The sequence below is a fragment of the Callorhinus ursinus genome, unplaced genomic scaffold (assembly GCF_003265705.2).
Source record: "Callorhinus ursinus isolate GAN/ISIS: 27379988/994484 unplaced genomic scaffold, GSC_fseal_2.0 scaffold6, whole genome shotgun sequence".
Classification (NCBI taxonomy): domain Eukaryota; kingdom Metazoa; phylum Chordata; class Mammalia; order Carnivora; family Otariidae; genus Callorhinus; species Callorhinus ursinus.
The window spans coordinates 46,989,894-47,007,455 of NW_027397068.1; the positions used below are offsets into that span (position 1 = coordinate 46,989,894).

The 17,562-nt window shown below is 40.8% G+C and overlaps 1 protein-coding gene across 7 annotated transcripts in view; it reads left to right on the forward strand.

Moving 5' to 3' along the window:
* L3MBTL3 (L3MBTL histone methyl-lysine binding protein 3) overlaps positions 1–17,562 on the forward strand; it is a 121,318-nt gene that overhangs the window by 1,778 nt on the left and 101,978 nt on the right. For 6 of the 7 annotated variants that reach the window (XM_025865368.2, XM_025865385.2, XM_025865390.2 and 3 more), the window contains exon 2: positions 2,278–2,355. The gene's annotated coding sequence lies outside the window, so the exon portion shown is untranslated. Of the gene's footprint in view, positions 1–481; positions 748–2,277; positions 2,356–17,562 lie in introns of those variants that run through there. The other variant, XM_025865372.2, reaches the window with a different exon arrangement.

A 17,562-nucleotide genomic window follows, 5' to 3' on the forward strand; every position in this document is an offset into this window, starting at 1 on the left:
TCGCGGCGTTTGCCCCGCTCCGTGCCGAGCCGCGCCGGCCAGGGTGCGGGCGCGGGCGTGTGTCGGGAGGCGGCGGCGGCGGTAGCGGCGGGCGGCGGCGGCGGCGGCCGCGCCGGGGCGGCGGGCGGGTTGGGGGGAGGCACGGGGCTGCTTTTCCTGCAACTTGTTTACGCCGCCCTTATATTGGGGAGGCAGAGAGGGGTCCGGGTCGGGCCGCCGCCCGCCTTGCGCCGCGTGCGTGTGCCATTCCGGAATAATGGGTTTTGCACACTCGCGTCCTGGGCCCGGCGGGCCGTCCTCACGCCGCGGCGGCCGGGCGGGGGGAAGTAGAGGCCGGCGGGGGTGGGGATCGGGAAGCGCAGAAGCCGAGGCATCCGCCGCGCGCCCCGCGAGCTGGTGGCGGGGGGAGGGAGGAAAACTTGTGAGCCCTGGAGGCGGTGGGGGGGGGCGGGGGGGCAGGGGGGGGGGGAGGACGCAACTTTTGTGCTGGTGGTAAAACTTTAATTACCTTTAAAGAAAAAGGCCTTTTGATTACACCCCCCCCACACCCTTTCTGGTCAAAGCATGGCCCACAGTGCGACCGTGAGAGAAAGTTTAAAAGCAGGCGGTTTCTTAGCCGCCTTCTCCGCGAAGGGGTGGGGGTATCTGTTTGTCCGTCTGCGCTCGGAGAGAGGTGGGGGTAACGAGTCGCCCTCCGGGGTCGCGAAGACCGTAGCCCTTACCCCACCCTTCCACGGGGAGACGAAGGTAAACGTCGCTTCAGTTTCCCTCCTCCCCGCCTTCCCCCCCACCCCGCTTCCTTTTCCTCCCCCTCCCCGCCGATTTTTTTGAGGGGACCCAAAAAACGGAGTCTCTTTCCTTATGCAACTTCCTCGGGCGCTGTGAGCACGGCCCTTCCCCCTCCCTGCATCCCTTGGCCCGCTCCTTTCCCACCTCGGGTCCACCGCCAGAGAAAATGCATTAGAAATCATTCAAAGTCTACAGAAACAAAAATAGATTTTTTAATTGTTCTAAGTTTAAGTTAAGGGAAACTGAGATGAGAAATAAGATTTGGGCGGGGGGGGCGGACGACGGCTAGGCGAGTGCGTCGAATTTTAATTTTGATTTTCCTAGAGCGTTGTTTGTGATATCTTTATTGGTTTGGGGAGCCCAAGAGTCTCTCTACTGGCTAATTTGGTCGCGTGGATTTTTGCGCAAGTTTTTAGAAAAACACTGACTCGAGTAAAGCATTTCTCCGGAAAGTTTCAAGTGCAGCAAAATAGCGAACATGCAAAACTGGCCAAGGGGAGACCTCTAGTGGTTAAACGCATCTTTAAGTTCGGAAGGCCGACAGCAAAGTTTGGCCTTTGCTTGTAGCTACGTAGTCCATTCAGACGTGGAAGTAATTAGAGGACCTGAGCGAGCAGCCAGATGTTGTGTGAATGGATGCCGATCAGAAATAGGTTTAGTAAATTGGAGAGCAGATAAGTTCTGACGACCCAGAGCCTGTAGCTTCGATCCCTTTTCATTTATATGGGAAAAACACTTTGCTTTTATTCGGGGATTTGAGATGGGTCCGTAACTGGGTTAGAAACAGTTTGTCTATATATTTATTATTGTCTTTATCTTTCATCAATCAGGAGTCACAGCAGGTCGTTTCATTTTGAATGTTAATAAAAATACAAAGTGTTTAAAACTTCGAAAAAAATGAAAAAGACCTTTGGTTGAAATTTGTCTTTTATATAAGCTGATCATTTTATTCTCTCATAAATATAATTAAAGGATGGTGTTTAGTTTCTTAACCGAGCCGTTATATATAGTCAGTCATAAAATAAGAGGTCCGTTTTAGTTCTAAGAGTGTAATTTTGTTTCACTGGTTAAGACATTATTTCTGAATACTTTAAGTTGTGATTTAAATATTTACATACATGGGGAAAAACTGCTTACATAATATCTATTCATTTGCTAGCGTGTGTTCTGCAAAGTAACTTCAATTTTTAAAGATAAAAGCACTGAGAAAAATTAAAGTTGAATCAAATGATCCCTGTAAATTTCACCTGCTGGTCATACAAAGGGGGAATCTTTAATTTAGTTATTTACGAAAAGGGAATGATACGAATGATAAAATCCATTTTATCTCATCCAGAACTAGTTTATTTTATTTTTAATATACTGAGTGGTATTGTGTGAAATTATGCAATATGTCAGTGATTCAAAATTTAAACATATTAATTGTGGACTTGAAGTCTTCTTTTTTATGACAAAGCATTGATTTTATATTTCCTCTCTTTCAATTAGTGCTGGACCTTTAGGAGAAGTCTTGGGGGTGGACAGCAATCCTAGACTACAGGGGAGTTATTTCTTCACTGCCACTAGGTAAGATTTGCTTGTTGAAACAAATTACTTGGTATATTTGCAAATGTTAAAAGCTGCGCTTGGGGATCAGGAAGGAGAATGTGGGACAGGGTTGGCAGAAAAGCATCATTTTGTGGGGGCTGTTTTGAATGCATGAAAGCCTTGACGTGAAGTGTAATTGAGGCTCAAGTAAATAAAACATTAGGAAAAGTTTCAAGATTGTCCTGGGTAATTTTTGGACTGACTCTTTTAATAGATTCTTAATTTTCATTTCAGTTGTACCTGTTTTCTACTGAAAGCAAATAGTTTTGTTCTTTGGAATTGAAAAAATGGGAAAACTAGAACAAAGCACTTGTAAGTTAATGTAACTGTTGTAACACAGTGATATGGAAGATTCTGGAACTTGTTAAAATTTTGTAGGTGAAATTTACAACAAGAGTTTTGGGGCATTTAAGTAATTCAACTTTTGTGGCTTAAATCCAGTGTGGGCCAGCTTGTGCCAAATATCATGCCAAAGGGCTGTGACTTTCCAGCGTGTTAGCATAGACTTGTCAACTTTTGAACATATCTCCACAGAGTATATAGCTGTTATCTAATAAGATCCCTTTGGTAATTTTGGAGGGTGTTTGCTGGTTTATGTCTAGTAATTCAGGGCCTATTTTCAGGACGAAGGTTGTTCTCTAGCAAAGAGGGCAGCCCTCTGTAGGTAAACCATCAAAGTATATTTGTGCTACTGTAGTGCTTTCTATTTATACCTCCACCCCCCCACACACCCCCACCCCCGATTTAATTTTTTTCCTCTTCTTTTTTGCTTCTTTACATTTGGTCTGTCTTAAGTATTAAAGGAGTTGCTAATTCTTGTTTGGGAAAAACATATAAAACAAAATCAATTAGTCCTACCTTTTATTAGTAGGACTAGTAATCCTCATTGGGCTCTTGGAACCAGGATAACTATGACCTAGATGTCAACACTGAATAGTTACTGGTGTAAAATGATTGTTAACGGGAGTTTATTGCCATTTTCTGCTTGTGGATGGTCTTGAATGGTGTAAGTAGCCAAATAAATAGATTGGGTCCATGTGGATGATGCAACAGAGACAGTGGGGCGAGAGCAACTGCAAGATCATGCAGACAGAAGTAGAGTGCAAGCAGAGTAGAAGGTGTTTCCTAGGATGCTGAGTTCCATGTTTAGAAATGCTGAGTGGAAGACAGTGACTGTTTTTCTTCATTTGGGGAATCACTGTGGCTCTGGATAGAGTGCTAAAGTGGGAATCAAAGACAGTTTGGCCTCTAAATGTATCACATTATTATCAGTCACTTTACCTCTTTCAGCCTAGATTTCCCCATCTGGAAAATGGGGGCAACAGTGCTTGCTTCACTTCCTTTGTTGAAAGGATAAAATAAGGTTTTGAGAACTATAAAGCCTTATTCAAATGTTGGGTAGTCATATTACCATTTTACCTTAGTCAGGTTTTGTCAAGGGCAGGAAGTAGGTTGTAAAGGGCAGAACAGAGTGATTTAAATCCTGGCTAAAATTATGAGATTGGTTTCTGGTATATATATTATGTGGACTTGTCACAGTACTTCCAGGGGATATTTCTTTTCTTTAGGAAAAAAAGTAGTTTATCTTTAATAGCATTGGTTCATTGCAGGAAGGGACCATGTTTTAACATGATGCTGAATATAAACTGAAATTTATTTATCCCAGTCTAGTCATTTAATAGGTAGGAGTAAGTGAAATAAATCAAATTTAAAATGATGCCTAATTGTAGAAATGGGAGGGTAGTGAAAGTAGAAGGGTTGGTATGAGGGGAATTCATGTACTGTAATTAATATTTTAGTTGTGTGAGTCTGCTGGGAAATGAGCATGAGAAAATAGGTAACTGGGGTAGTAAGATTTTATACTCTAGGGGTCAGAAAATGGGTCCTGCAAATGACTGGATTTAGGGAAAGGTCCATGCAGGGCTTTACCCCCACTCCACTTGGGTTTTCTAGACCCCTTTGCTACTTTATTCTAATTATAACTAACCGCCTATTATCGAGATAAGAAAAAAAAAGTCAGGTATTGTCTATCATCATTCTCAATTTGCTGATACTGAATTTGACAAACCCTGACAAGTTTTAGTTTTAGTTCATCTCTCTTCTCTTATAGATTATCCAATCAATGTTCTAAGAATTCAAAAACCCAATAGTGGAGGGAAGAAGAAATATGTGTCCTGTTGAATTAGTTCTTGAGTAATTGAGGGTTGGTTCTTGAATCGTTTCCCCTAGTTTGTTTGGTAGTTTATTTCTAGGAATATATATTTCTTTCTTTCTTTCTTTTTTTTTAAGATGACACAGTGAGAGAGGGAACACAAGCAGGGTGAGTGGGAGAGGGAGAAGCAGGCTTCCCGTGGAGCAGAGAGCCTGATGCTGGTCTCAGTCCCAGGACCCTGGGATCATGACCTGAGCTGAAGGCAGACACTTAATGACCGAGCCACCCAGGCGCCCCTCTAAGAATATATATTTCAACCCAGGCTTTTTGTGGCAGATATAGTTAAGATGGGAAATTTATAAGAGAAGTTACTTTATGTGGTATGGGACAAGGGTACCCTTGGGGTTCAGAGGATGGGTAACCTGAGTGATCCCTCTTGCAATGTTTCTCCTAGTTAACTAATTTTTCTTGAGCTCTTATAGTGCTGAACACCAAAAGACTAGGTCTTTGCCCTTGAGTTCCCTCCCTAGACCCTCACCCCAGTAGTGGACACAGCTCTGAGCTCTGTTAAGAACCAAGCTGCACTTGGTACCAGTAGGAAAGAACAAGGGACCCAGCACTCTTGGGAGCTGGTGAGTCAGGGAACAGATTCCTGGGTTGACTGAGCAGTACAATGCCATATAATTGTATATACGTGGCACAATATTCCATCCCCTTTTTAATGCTTAGTCTTCAGAAATTAATAAAAAGCTCTTTACCCATGATATGGAATTTCTGAATTATATATCCGGTGACGGTGATGGGTTTGGGCAGTTCTTTTCTTCTTTGACTAGTGTGTTCACAAAGATAACTTTCTGGTGTAGATTGCTCTTCTTGCTCCCATTGAGGAACCCATTCCTCACAAGAATTTGGGGGACACTGTATTTAAAGAGACCACTTATTTGGGAGGCAGTGTATTTAAAGAGAACTACTTATACCTTCGTATGCGTGTATATTTGTATATGACGTCTTGAAATTCAGGGCATCCGAAGAAAATATATTTTGTAAAGGACCTCATTATCCAGTGAGAATATTCTCAGGTTGTCTCTTTAGTAAGTTAAATTATTTTACTGACACATGAGGATATGGGTAAACAGTGGCACATTATGAACTAGTTTGTACTGATTGTAGCAACAGCTATGCAGCAAGTGGATGAAAGCAAAACACCAGGAAAAGGGTACCCTTGTAATGTAACTGAGTTTGATTTATGAAGTCAAATTGAGAAAGACGTTTAAGAAATTCCCCCTTGATGAGACAGGGTGGTTTGGGGGAAAGAACAGGACTTTTGAGAGGGACTTGAGTGAAGTTGGGTGATCTTGGATGAGAGAACTTCCTTAGAAGTGGACCTAGAGGGCGCCTGGGTGGCTCAGTTGGTTAAGCGACTGCCTTCAGCTCAGGTCATGATCCTGGAGTCCCGGGATCGAGTCCCGCATCGGGCTCCCTGCTCAGCAGGGAGTCTGCCTCTCCCTCTGACCCTCTTCCCTCTCGTGCTCTCTCTCTCTCATTCTCTCTCTCTCTCTCAAAAAAAAAAAAAAAATCTTTAAAAAAAAAAAAAAAGAAGTGGACCTAGAATTGGTTAGTTGGGCAGCGATTGGAGGAATTACATGTATATTATATGTGATAGTAAAATGTTTCCTTTATTATTATTCTTCCTATAAGCTAGTGTTTTGTGTCTGTCAACAAATATTTATTGAGCACCTGTTTTTTTGGAAGTCTCAGTTGGGTAGTGGTTCACATAATCTTCACTTAGAACAGGGCCGAATGAATGAATGGGTTAGGGCTACAAAGAAGCAGCAGACCTTGGCCTCCATGTGTTTGTAATTCTAGTTGAGGAAATAACCTACACCACATACCGTACCGTGGTGACTAACAAAACAAAGCCACAGTTCAGTGCTTGTGCTCCGGAAAGGTAGAGATGAATGCAGTGAGTATCAGGGTGATACCACTGGATGTGGCCTTAAATGTATTGCTGAGGTAAAGACCTGGGAGGTGGGGTGTCCTCTGCAAAACACTGCCAAGTGTTAGTATAATTGTATATTGAGTGCCTTCTGAATGTCAGGCATTGAGCTAGCTAGGCACTTTATATTCTTTCATTCATTCATTCCCTTATTTATGTGTCCAGCCAATACTTATTGAGTGCCTTCTGTCTGCCCAGGTGCTAGTGTAGGCACTGAGTATTATCTCTCATACTTTCTCTAACCTTGTGCAGTTGGTATTATTATTTCACTTTTAGAGCAAACTGGTGCTCAGAGATAGCAACTTGTCTAAGTTCATATCATGCTGTTTGAAAGGTAGGACCAGGGAAATTGATACTGGCTTATGATTGTCTTGTTATGTCTTTAGGTTTCTGATTTTCAAAAAAGTAATTCCTAGAATGTTTTTAAGAAAACACATTTCCAGATTAATGTATTTACTCTTATACATTTGTTTACTAAGATAAGCAATAGCAAACAGGTATCAGAAAAAATAATAGAAAACTCTATCTCTTCACTTTCCTTTCTTTTTTCTTTTTTAAACCAAGAATTGGGAAAAGACCAACTACTGAATTATACTGAAAAGAACACCTTGGTCTGGCTCATGGCCTTGAAATGATCACAAACTGTTAAGAAAACATAACTCAGATTAGGTATGAGAATTGCTGGGCTTATTTGTAAAGAGGTTTCACTTGTTCTTTGTAGGAAGCGAATAGATGAGGCAGTAGGGTTAGTTCTCAAAAAATGTAGATCAGTCCGTCAATAGAAAGGATGGGAGCTAAATTTATTAAAGTGAACACAAAAGATGATGGAATTTACTCAGAAGGCAGGATTACAAAAGGAAAGAAAAAAATTAAATTGAGGGCTAGAGATATTGGTGGGGAGAAGCTGGGGGCAGGGCTGAGTGTAGAGTGCTGGAATCAAAATTTAAAAAAAAAAGAAAACAGGAAATATGACTAATAATACATTCAACAACAGTGCTATGGTTACTGTTATACTCTTTAACTAGAAGAGTATGCTCACGCTTGCCAGATGAAGTGAAGAGTCTCTATTTATTTATTCATTGGGTGGTTCTGTGTCGCAGTGGGAGTCAGTATCTCCGGTATATGAGTTGTGGTCCATCAAGCAGAGCTTTAGTCTGACTTAGAAGGATACCATTGCATGCATTGATCATAGGGTAGTAGACTGTTTCTCCTTTAATGAAGCTCTATCTCCCTGTAAACTTTTTTGAACACTTAACTACAGGCAGGCTGTTTTAAGGTTGGACCCTAGCTTTGTGTTATGTGTAATTTTGTAACGTTAAACTACTTCAGTAGAACATTTTGAGTAGGCTTGTTCAGGCACCAAAATCATTTGATTATTTTCCCCTCATCTGTTACACTGACTGAACCCTGAACTGTGAATTGAAATTCCTAAGAGATCAGTGTGGTCAGGTTGTTAAGTGGTCTAAATAATTCACCCTGTTGCTTTGTGTTCTTCTTTGGTGGATTTGAGGCCTAGCTGTTCAATCTGTTGATAAGGAGTTTAGCTCCAAATGGTTATCAAGATAAACCTGTAGACTTGACTCGTGTGAGAGAAATAAAATCTGGTCACATCTACTTCATTAGATACAAAAGAGAAATCAAGTGTAAATCTCTTAATTTTAGCTCTGTGTTCTATAAAAATATGAAGGGGAGTAAGAAAAAGATGCTACTTTTAGCATTTAAAAAATTATGAAATGAAATAAGAGAAAAGAACAAGATACTACTTTTAGTTTTTCTTTTTTGAGTTCATGCATGTTTTGCATAAACATGGACATATCTGTGTCAGACAGGTTCTCGTTCTTTTTATGTCCTTTGAGTCCCTTTAATGGGTGTAAAATTTCTATTATGACTCTATTAGTGTAGTGATGTTGATGATATGATAGCACCTGTCAGGATATTTTTGCTTCAAATTGAGATATATTACACTCTGTACACTGAAAATGAACTTCCAATACAAGCATTTGATGAGAGTATATTAAATATGCCATAGGCCTGTTAATGTCAGTTTGTGATTTCGTTTTCTGTGTACATTTTTTTTTTCTTGAAAGGCATTTTTCATTTTCTGTTCCTCCTTTAGAGGAAGTAAGTAGGTTAGGCCACAGAATCTCAAATAATTCATCCTTCTTACAGTAACAAGCGGGAAGGCAGGAAGTTGAGATTTTGTAAAGGTTGCCTTCGGTGACTACCCCTTTGTGTATAATCTCCATGGCAGAAAAGGTAGCAAATCAGATAAACCATGGCTGCATGAATAGGATCATTGTCATTAAAATATGGCCAGGAGATAGAGGTTTTGAAAAAATATCAATAAGACTTAGGAACCATCCTATAAGCGATTTCATATTTAAAGGAAGCGTAGATTAGTTGCCCCTTAGTCATCTACTATATGAGGGTAGGTGTGGACAGAAGACCCAGATTCTCAAGGATTTGTTTGTTCTTGATGGTACTGAGATTTCATTTCTCACATGGAAATGATCTAGAGTTTTGCCTGCCGAAAATCTATGAACTTGGGCCCTGGGGGCAAAATTTTACATCTCTCCACAACGGGATCTCAATTCCAGTATGTGTGTGATTCAGAGTTCTTATCAGGCGGGTGAGTAGAATATCAAAGCTGGTATCTGTCATGCTTGATTTGAAAGGAAGATTTTTCTTTGTAGCAATATGTGTTTGTTGAGAGATGCTTCAAGTGTGAGTTTAGATTTTTCTCTTATCCTTATTGAATAAGCCTGTTTAAGAGGTTTGAATTTAACTTCTTTTGATGTGTCCTCCACTGACACTTAAATAAGGAGGGCTTCTTGGAGCAGCAATGTTATGCTTCTGCCAACAAAGCAAGTAAATACTTAGCAGCCTAGCTATGAGTTAGAATTTCACTGAAGAATATGAGATAGATGGACAAATGAATTTGATATTTTTTTCTGATTTCCCCGTCCCTAATTCCCACCCACAACTAGTCTGTTGCATTTTCCCCTTCTCTTTTATTCATTCATTTGATAAATTGTATTGATACCTACAGTGGGTATTCATCAGGGATAAGGAAATGAATAAATCAGTGTCCCTTTCCTCCAAAGCCTCGTCTAAGTCGATGATCATGATACAATGTCAGAAGTATTGTGATGGGGGTATAGATTCTCTCCTCCTAGTCTCTCTTCTGGCATATCACATACACATACTCCAGTACTTGTAAAGACAAGGACTCTCTTTCTCCCATGGGCCTTTCACAGGACCTGGAACCACAGTTGGTATGTGAGGAAGCTTTTATACCTCCTCAGCCAAAATATCCATAAGGTTGCCAATGGTCTACTCTTGGGTCATCATTCAGAGATTATGTCCTTCTGACTTTTTTTGGTTGTTATAACGTTCTTTTCTTTATAAGAGTGTGGCAAAACTAAGAGTTATTGACCTTATATCACCTTCCCAAATTCATTTTGAAAGTTTACATGTCGTTGAAATCCAGAGTCTTACTATTATTCTTAACCTCCCATTTTTCTTCACCTTCACCTCTGGACTCGGGAGAAATCATTTAGGGCTTTGTGGTGCAGAGGTCTTGGCCTTTGCAGTTATCATTCCCCTGCCCTGGTATGCTTCAGATATTGGGCAAACTGGTGCCTGGAGGGAATGTGGACACTGCAGAGCTGTTTGTTTTATTTTCTTCAAAATATCTGTGGCTCCATGTACTGCATGTCTACCATGTGCAAAACACTCTTAGCGTGCATGATTGAAACACACGTTTTTACAGCTCTGTAAAGTAGATATTCCCGTTCCATTTTCTTGATGAAGGAGCCTAAGGCTCAAGAGAGGTTAGGTACCCTGCCCAGGATTATGCAGTAGTTGGGAAATTATGAGGCTAGGACTCAAACCCAAGTGCTCTGGGGCTCCAGAGCCCGTGCTTGTCACCATCGCACTAGATTGGCTTCTGTATTGAGTAAAATACAACATGCTGGGCCCTGCAGTAGAGTCTGAGGGGCACTGTCTTGGGAGATAAAAGTTTGTTTCTTGGCTGGATGACCTCAATTTTCTTGCCTGTTAAATGTAATCAGTCTTAAGAGGTAGCTGTGAGGGGGGCACCTGGGTGGCTCAGTTGTTCAGCATCTGCCTTTGGCTCAGGTCATGATCCTGGGGTCCTGGGATCGAGCCCCGCATCAGGCTCCCTGCTCAGCGGGAAGCCTGCTTCTCCCTCTCCCACTCCCCCTGCTTGTGTTCCCTCTCTTGCTGTGTCTCTCTCTGTCAAATAAATAAATAAAATATTAAAAAGAAAAAAATGACAATGCATGGAAGAGACTCCTCTGCTCTGGTATGTCTGTATCTCCTTCATGTATCTTGGGCTTTTTTTTTTTTTGTTCGGTCACCCCTTTGTAGCCGTGTGCTTGTGAGTTTTCCCCCTACAGGCTGTGTAACTCTCTGAGGTCATGAAGGTGCAGGCCATCAGAGAGGAAATCAGAAAACAGTAGACAGGCCTAGGAGTCAGAGGCCATATCTTTCTCAGGATCACTTTCTCCAGGCTGGACTTTGAGGACTGCAGGTCCGGAGGGCATTCTCCAGGCTTAGATACTATGAATCTCACCACTCAGATGCAGGTGGGGAACTACGTCCGAAGGTAGCATTCGTAGCTGAATCTAACATGAAGATGAATCAATTTTATTCCTGTAAAATACTACTGACTTTCATGTTATTTCCTGAATTTATTTTCCGTGGCTCAGCATTTTCCCAAAGGCCAGGGGCGGGGGCGTGGGGGACTCCGTGGAATTCAATGCACTGTGATAATAGAGTCACAAGGCAAGGTGACCGTGGGAAGCTTTGGCTTGTCCAGTACTTCACAGATCGCCACACTGCTACTGATATGCACTGTACATGTCCTGAAGGCCCCCGGGGTATTCCACCCCTCTCTCAACAAAAAAAACTTTGTATCATAGGACAGGAATCAGTGGTCTCCCAAAGGTTGTGTTTTGAGGAACAGACTGGGAAATGTTGCTGTGGCCTTTCATCTAGTTTTGTTGCAAAGCCTTAGCCTGGCCTGCAGTATATAGTCAGACCAGCATAGTGGCAGAGAGAGCCTGGCCTTCAGGCCCAACTCCTTCCCGGTATGGCAGACCCTTCTCCATCACTTTGGAGCTGTTGTCCTATGAAGAAAGGTAATAGTCAAGGGAAACAAAAGCAAAAATAAACTGTTGGGACTACACCAAATAAAAAGCTTTTAAACAGAAAAGGAAACCAATAACAAAACAAAAAGGCATCCTACTGAACGGAAGGAGATATTTGTAAATGATATATCTAATAAGGGGTTAATATCCAAAGTATGTAAAGAACTTACACAACTCAACACCAGAAAAACCCAATCCAATTAAATGATGGGCAGAGGACTTGAATAGACATTTTTCCAAAGTAGATTTGCACATGGCCAGTGGACGAATGAAAGATGCTTGACATCAGTAACCATCCAGGAAATGCAAATCAAAACCACAGTGAGATAGCAGCTCATACCAGTCAGAATGGCTAGTATAAAAAAGACAGGAAATCCTAAGTGTTGGTGAGCATGTAGAATAAAGGGAGCCCTCATGTGCGCTGTTGGTGCGAATGCAATTTGGTGCCGCCACCATGGAAAAGAGTATGGAAGTTCCTCAAAAAATTAAAAAATAAAAATACTATACGGTCCAGTAATTCCACTCCCAGGTATTTACCCAAAGAAAACAAAAAATACTAATTTGAAAAGGTATATGCACCCCTGTGTTTATAGTGGCATTACTTATAATAGACAAGCTATGGAAACAATCCAAGTATCTATCCATAGATGAATGGGTAAAGAAGATGGGAGATATATATATGTGTGTGTGTGTGTGTGTGTACACACACACACACACACACACAGTGGAATATTACTCAGCCATCAGAAAGAATGAGATCTTGCCATCCGCAACAACATGGATGGACCTAGAGGGTATTAGGCTAAGTGAAATAAGTCAGAGAAAGACAGAAACCCCGTGATTTCACTTGTCTGTGGAATCTAAAAAAACAAAACAAACGAACAAATAAAAAAAAAAACAGACTCGCAAATATAGAGAACAAACTGCTAGTTGCCAAAGGGGAGGAAAGTGGGGGGTGGGCAGAATAGGTGAAGAGGGTTAAGAGCTAGTAGTCTTTTCTGGAGCTATGTAAATATGAGATATTATTAACAATAAAATACCTGCTTTTATGGAGTGATCTTGAATCTTGTGATATTTAGGTTTTGAACAGGTGGCCTACCGTAAGAGATACCACAGAAATACAGTCAAATGAGAGAAACAAAAATCACCGTCTAATTTTTTTAAGATCACTTGAGCAGCGTTCACGAACTCACGTAATTGTTAAACCAGATAATTATAATAAAAAGCTAACATTTTATTGACTGCTTACTGTGTGATAGGCACTAGGCTAAGGTATTATCTGATTTATCTCATGGAACCTTACGTTACCATTGCCCAATGAAGAAAGGTTCCCTTCTCCACACTTTATAGGTGGGGGAATTGAGACTTCCAGAGCTAACTGGTCTGAGGTTACTGAGTAGGCAGTTGTCAGATTTTGCAAAGTGAAATGAAGAGGAGGAAGGAAGAAGGAAGCAGTTGAAAGGGCGAAGGATAGAAGGGGGAACTGATGAGTGCATGGCAGGTTTTGGGGATGATCCATGAAGTATTTAATTTGTGCCTGTGACAGGATGACAAGGAGCAAGGTGGGTGAGGATAGGGAGCCTCAAAACAGTTTTATAAGCCACATTAAGAAGGTGGTTAGCAGTGAAGAGAGGCTTTTTCGGTGGTGTTACCGAATCGTGACATTAGGACTTTTTGTAGGTCACACTGTGCCAGATAAGAGCATTCAGTTAGGGACAGATGATTTCTACAAAGTAAACAAAAAGCCAGCTTCAGTTGATGGTATTAAAGTGGGCAGCATAGCAACAAGGCGTTGGATTCGCACAGTAGAGATTGACTTTTCTCATGGATGTATGTTGCTCTGGATCTCATTGCTGTCTATCTTCTGCATAATTGGCATTTTTGTTTGGTTCCTGATGATTATTTTAGGGTTAGCATTCCTGACTCTTTACAAAAGATAGGTTGTCCTTTTAACCCAAACTGATTAAAACTGATATCTCAGTTCTGTCATCTGGGTGACAGAATTTTAATCCGATTCTGCTTTTGAGGTGATGTTTATCCCCATTTTATAACCACTTCCAACTCATGGCCATATCCTCTCTGTACCTTATTTTTGAAGAACACACCTGTTAACTGTAAAGCTATAAAATGTAACTCTAAAAAAGCCACTGTAAGATTATTAGAACTATTTAACTGCTCTTAGTGAACATTTACTAGCCATTCTTTTAAATATACTATTTTAAAACCACGGTCTGAGCAGGAATGGCCCAGCTACAGTTAGCTCCTTTTCTTAATAATCTTTATTTCTCACTTTATCTGCAGATCCAGACTTTTGGTTTATAGGCAGTGCCCACTCTTTCACTTGATTTTGAGCATCCTGGATTGGGTGGCTTATCTCTCAAGAGACTGTTGTCTTCATCTCAGTGCTAGGCAGGTTCTTCACCTTGACTCCACTGTAGGAGCTCAGCACTGGGGGCGTCCATGCCCCTCACTCGAGCCACTGCTTGTTTTATCCACTTAGTGGCAGATATGAATGAAGGGATTGTATGAAGGGGGGATTATGAAGGACACACAAACTCTGCTTATCTCTAGTCAAAATAAGATAACAGTAGATTCTTGACATTTGTGAAGGATATATCCCAAGGCAATCGCCAGTTCTCAACTTGAAAAAAAACTCATTGTAACATACAATTCCTTCCTTCAGATTACTAAAGTATAACTGAAAAATGTAAATGCTCTCTCTAGACCTTAACTACTTATCTTGCTTGATGAGCAATTTTTGTACTGTCTGGAGCACTTATTGAAACAAATTCACACATCTTTTCTACTTACTTCCTTTTGGAGCATTTGGTAGTTTTGTTCACACAATGTGTCTGAGTCATCATTGCATTTGACATTTCAGTCTTTAATTTATCTGAAACTTCTATTTTGTGGCTAGGGCCTAGCGCTTTCATAAACATTTCCATATTCCCCTCATTCTGTCATCAACACTAGAATCAACTAGCAGTTAATTTTGTTTGTTTCATTTCTTCACGAGAAACAATGGTTTATCTCTTTCCTTATGGTGGCCATGGACTAAGACTAAGTGCTCTGAGTAAGAGCACCCCTGGACCATGGCTGGTCCAGGCAACTTGCCCTTGCCCCTCAGCTTCATGGCATGTCTCATTCAGAGTCATGTCTCTGCAAGATCACAGATTACTGAATGTCATGGGAACTTCAGATGCCTCTCAGGAGTGGTAGAAGCCATAAACAGTCTGTGAATGCCAGCAATCTACTATATATTTCTGATACCCGAGTTGTGGAGAAGTGAACCCTACCCTTCTTCTTCTCATCCATCTGTGGAGCTGATTCATTTGCATATACAGTTAAATACCTACTATTTAAATTACCCAAGAGCTTTGGGGAAGTTGACTTCCCTTAGTGACTTCTATTCTAAAGCTTCCATTGTTTACAGCAATCATAAACTAAATATTTTCATGGAAAGACCTGCCTTTCGTGACATGAACTATTCTAAATTGACATGAAAAAGGATTTTAAAACATTTTTTTCCTTTTAAGAAAATTTGAACAGACATAAAGGAATGTCCAGAGAACAGATTCCCTCCCATGGCTGTCTTTCAGCAGACTATTGCCTCCTCCTGGGGACAGCCAGTGTTACCAGTTTCTAATGAATCCTTGCAGAGAGAATGTTTGCCTATATAAGTTACACACACACACACACACACACACACACACACACACCCTTTTATTTTATAGAAGTGGTAGCACACAGTTTTTATACCTGGCATAAAATTAGAGTATTGGTAGTGTGTTGGAGCTCTTTCTATATCAGAATGTAAAGAGCTTCCTCATTGTTTTTTATAATGGCATTGAATACCATATGGATGTACCGCAATGGTCCTTAATTGATGGACTTTTGGATTGTTTCCAGTTTTTTGACTTTACGAACAGACCTGTAGTCAGTGAATAACATTTTACATTTTTTCTTTTTACATATGTGCGAGTATCTGTAGAATAAATTTCTATGACTAGAACTGCTGAGTTGGAGGATATGTTCTTGGAAATTGATCTCCAGAGAGGTTGTTTTCATTTATAATGCCACTGTCAATGCACGAGAGGGCCTGCTTCCCCATATTCTCATAACAGGATTTTTGAATATAAGATATTAACTAATCTCCTCATTGCCTCCTGTTTCTTGAAAACTACTGGTATATGGTAGGTTGAGGCTTCCAGGGATTTATTCATGTGAGAGACTGAGCAAGTTCATCCATTAGATACAATGTCCCAAGGGAAAGGCAAGTTGCAAAGCTTTGTTTGGAGGCAAGGAATGGTGCAGGAGAGAGAGATACAGAAGGTAATTCTGAGGACAGTGTTGCATGTCATTTAATCAGTCTTCCAGCCCTTTTGTTGGAGGCTTAGGGCAAGAAGATTGTAATAAAAATGAGTAAAAGCTAAAGTGAACTGTTTCACCAAAGAGGGACTTTGGGAGTCTAATATGTTTGAATTAGTGTCAACAGGAATGGTCTCTGCCTTCGGTAAAGTCATCAGCTGCTAACAGTGGGCATCAGTAAAAGCACATTGGACATCAGAACCCTTGATTTTAACCATTACCAGTCATGATAGGAAAGCTAGTGGGAATCAAAAGATCAAAAGCTGCAGTGGTGTATTTGCTGGTTATGTGAACCCCAAAGTGGTCCTTTTTGACATCAGCAGTGGCTGGAGACTGTTAGGATTTAGAAGAGGTTCAGAGTTAAATGGTGGCTCTTCGCTGATAGCACAGAGGACGTACCATGGTGCACTTTTGAGATACTTCCTTAGGAAATCTCAGCATCATTAACAAGAGATTGGGGATGAGATTTTCTGCAAAGTGAGAGATGCTGTTTGTGACTTGGATTGTGAGGTACTCTGTTACCTACCTGCTTTTTATAGTCCATGGAATATAGGTTACACATGGGATTGTGGAATAACACCAGGTGATAATTAAAGAAAACATAACACAAAGCATTTCTAAGTTGTGGGGGGGGGAAAAAACTGCTTCTTTCTTAGGACCCCAACTGATGGAAGTGAAAAGACTTTGTATGTATGCAACGTGCACACTTCTGGAGAATGAAAACAAGGGAGGAAGACGTAGGGTGTCATGAAGAAGCAGCTTCTGTTAAAATAATATTGGTTGTTGGATGTTCTGTCTGATGAAGAGATGATAGAAAATGTCCTAGCCATTCCAACTTCTTGTGATAGTGCGAGTAGCCATTTGGCTTCAAAATCAGATCATGGGAAAGACAACATGGTAAATATTTTTATGCTATCGTATTTTATACACAGTGTTCACAAACCTTAAAGTGAAACAGTAGAAAATTTTTGATAAATTTTAAATATGTGCATATAGGTAGAGTACACTGTAAAACATTACCAATGTTTTATGGAGCAAAAGCAAATTCTCAGTATTTCTAAAAATGTGTCGTCATGAGCATTTACTGCGGGTTTTGTATAGGGCTAACTTTTAGCTTTCTCCTGCTTTCTATTCCTTCTCCTAGTCACAGGATTTTATTGTTGTGAATTTTATGCATTTATGTTTTTTATTTTTTTAAAGATTTTATTTATGTATTTGACTGAGAGAGACACAGCGAGAGAGGGAACACAAGCAGGGGGAGTGGGAGAGGGAGAAGCGGGCTTCCTGACGAGCAGGGAGCCCGATGTGGGGCTCCATCCCAGATCCCTGGGATCATGACCTGAGCCGAAGGCAGACGCTTAAGGACTGAGCCACCCCGGCGCCTGGGAAAAGACTGAAATTCTATTTCTGTTGTATATGTGTCTTAATGACACTTTGTTAATAAGTATATATTTGATGGTATTTTATTAAAAGGATACAGTTGCACTGATATACAT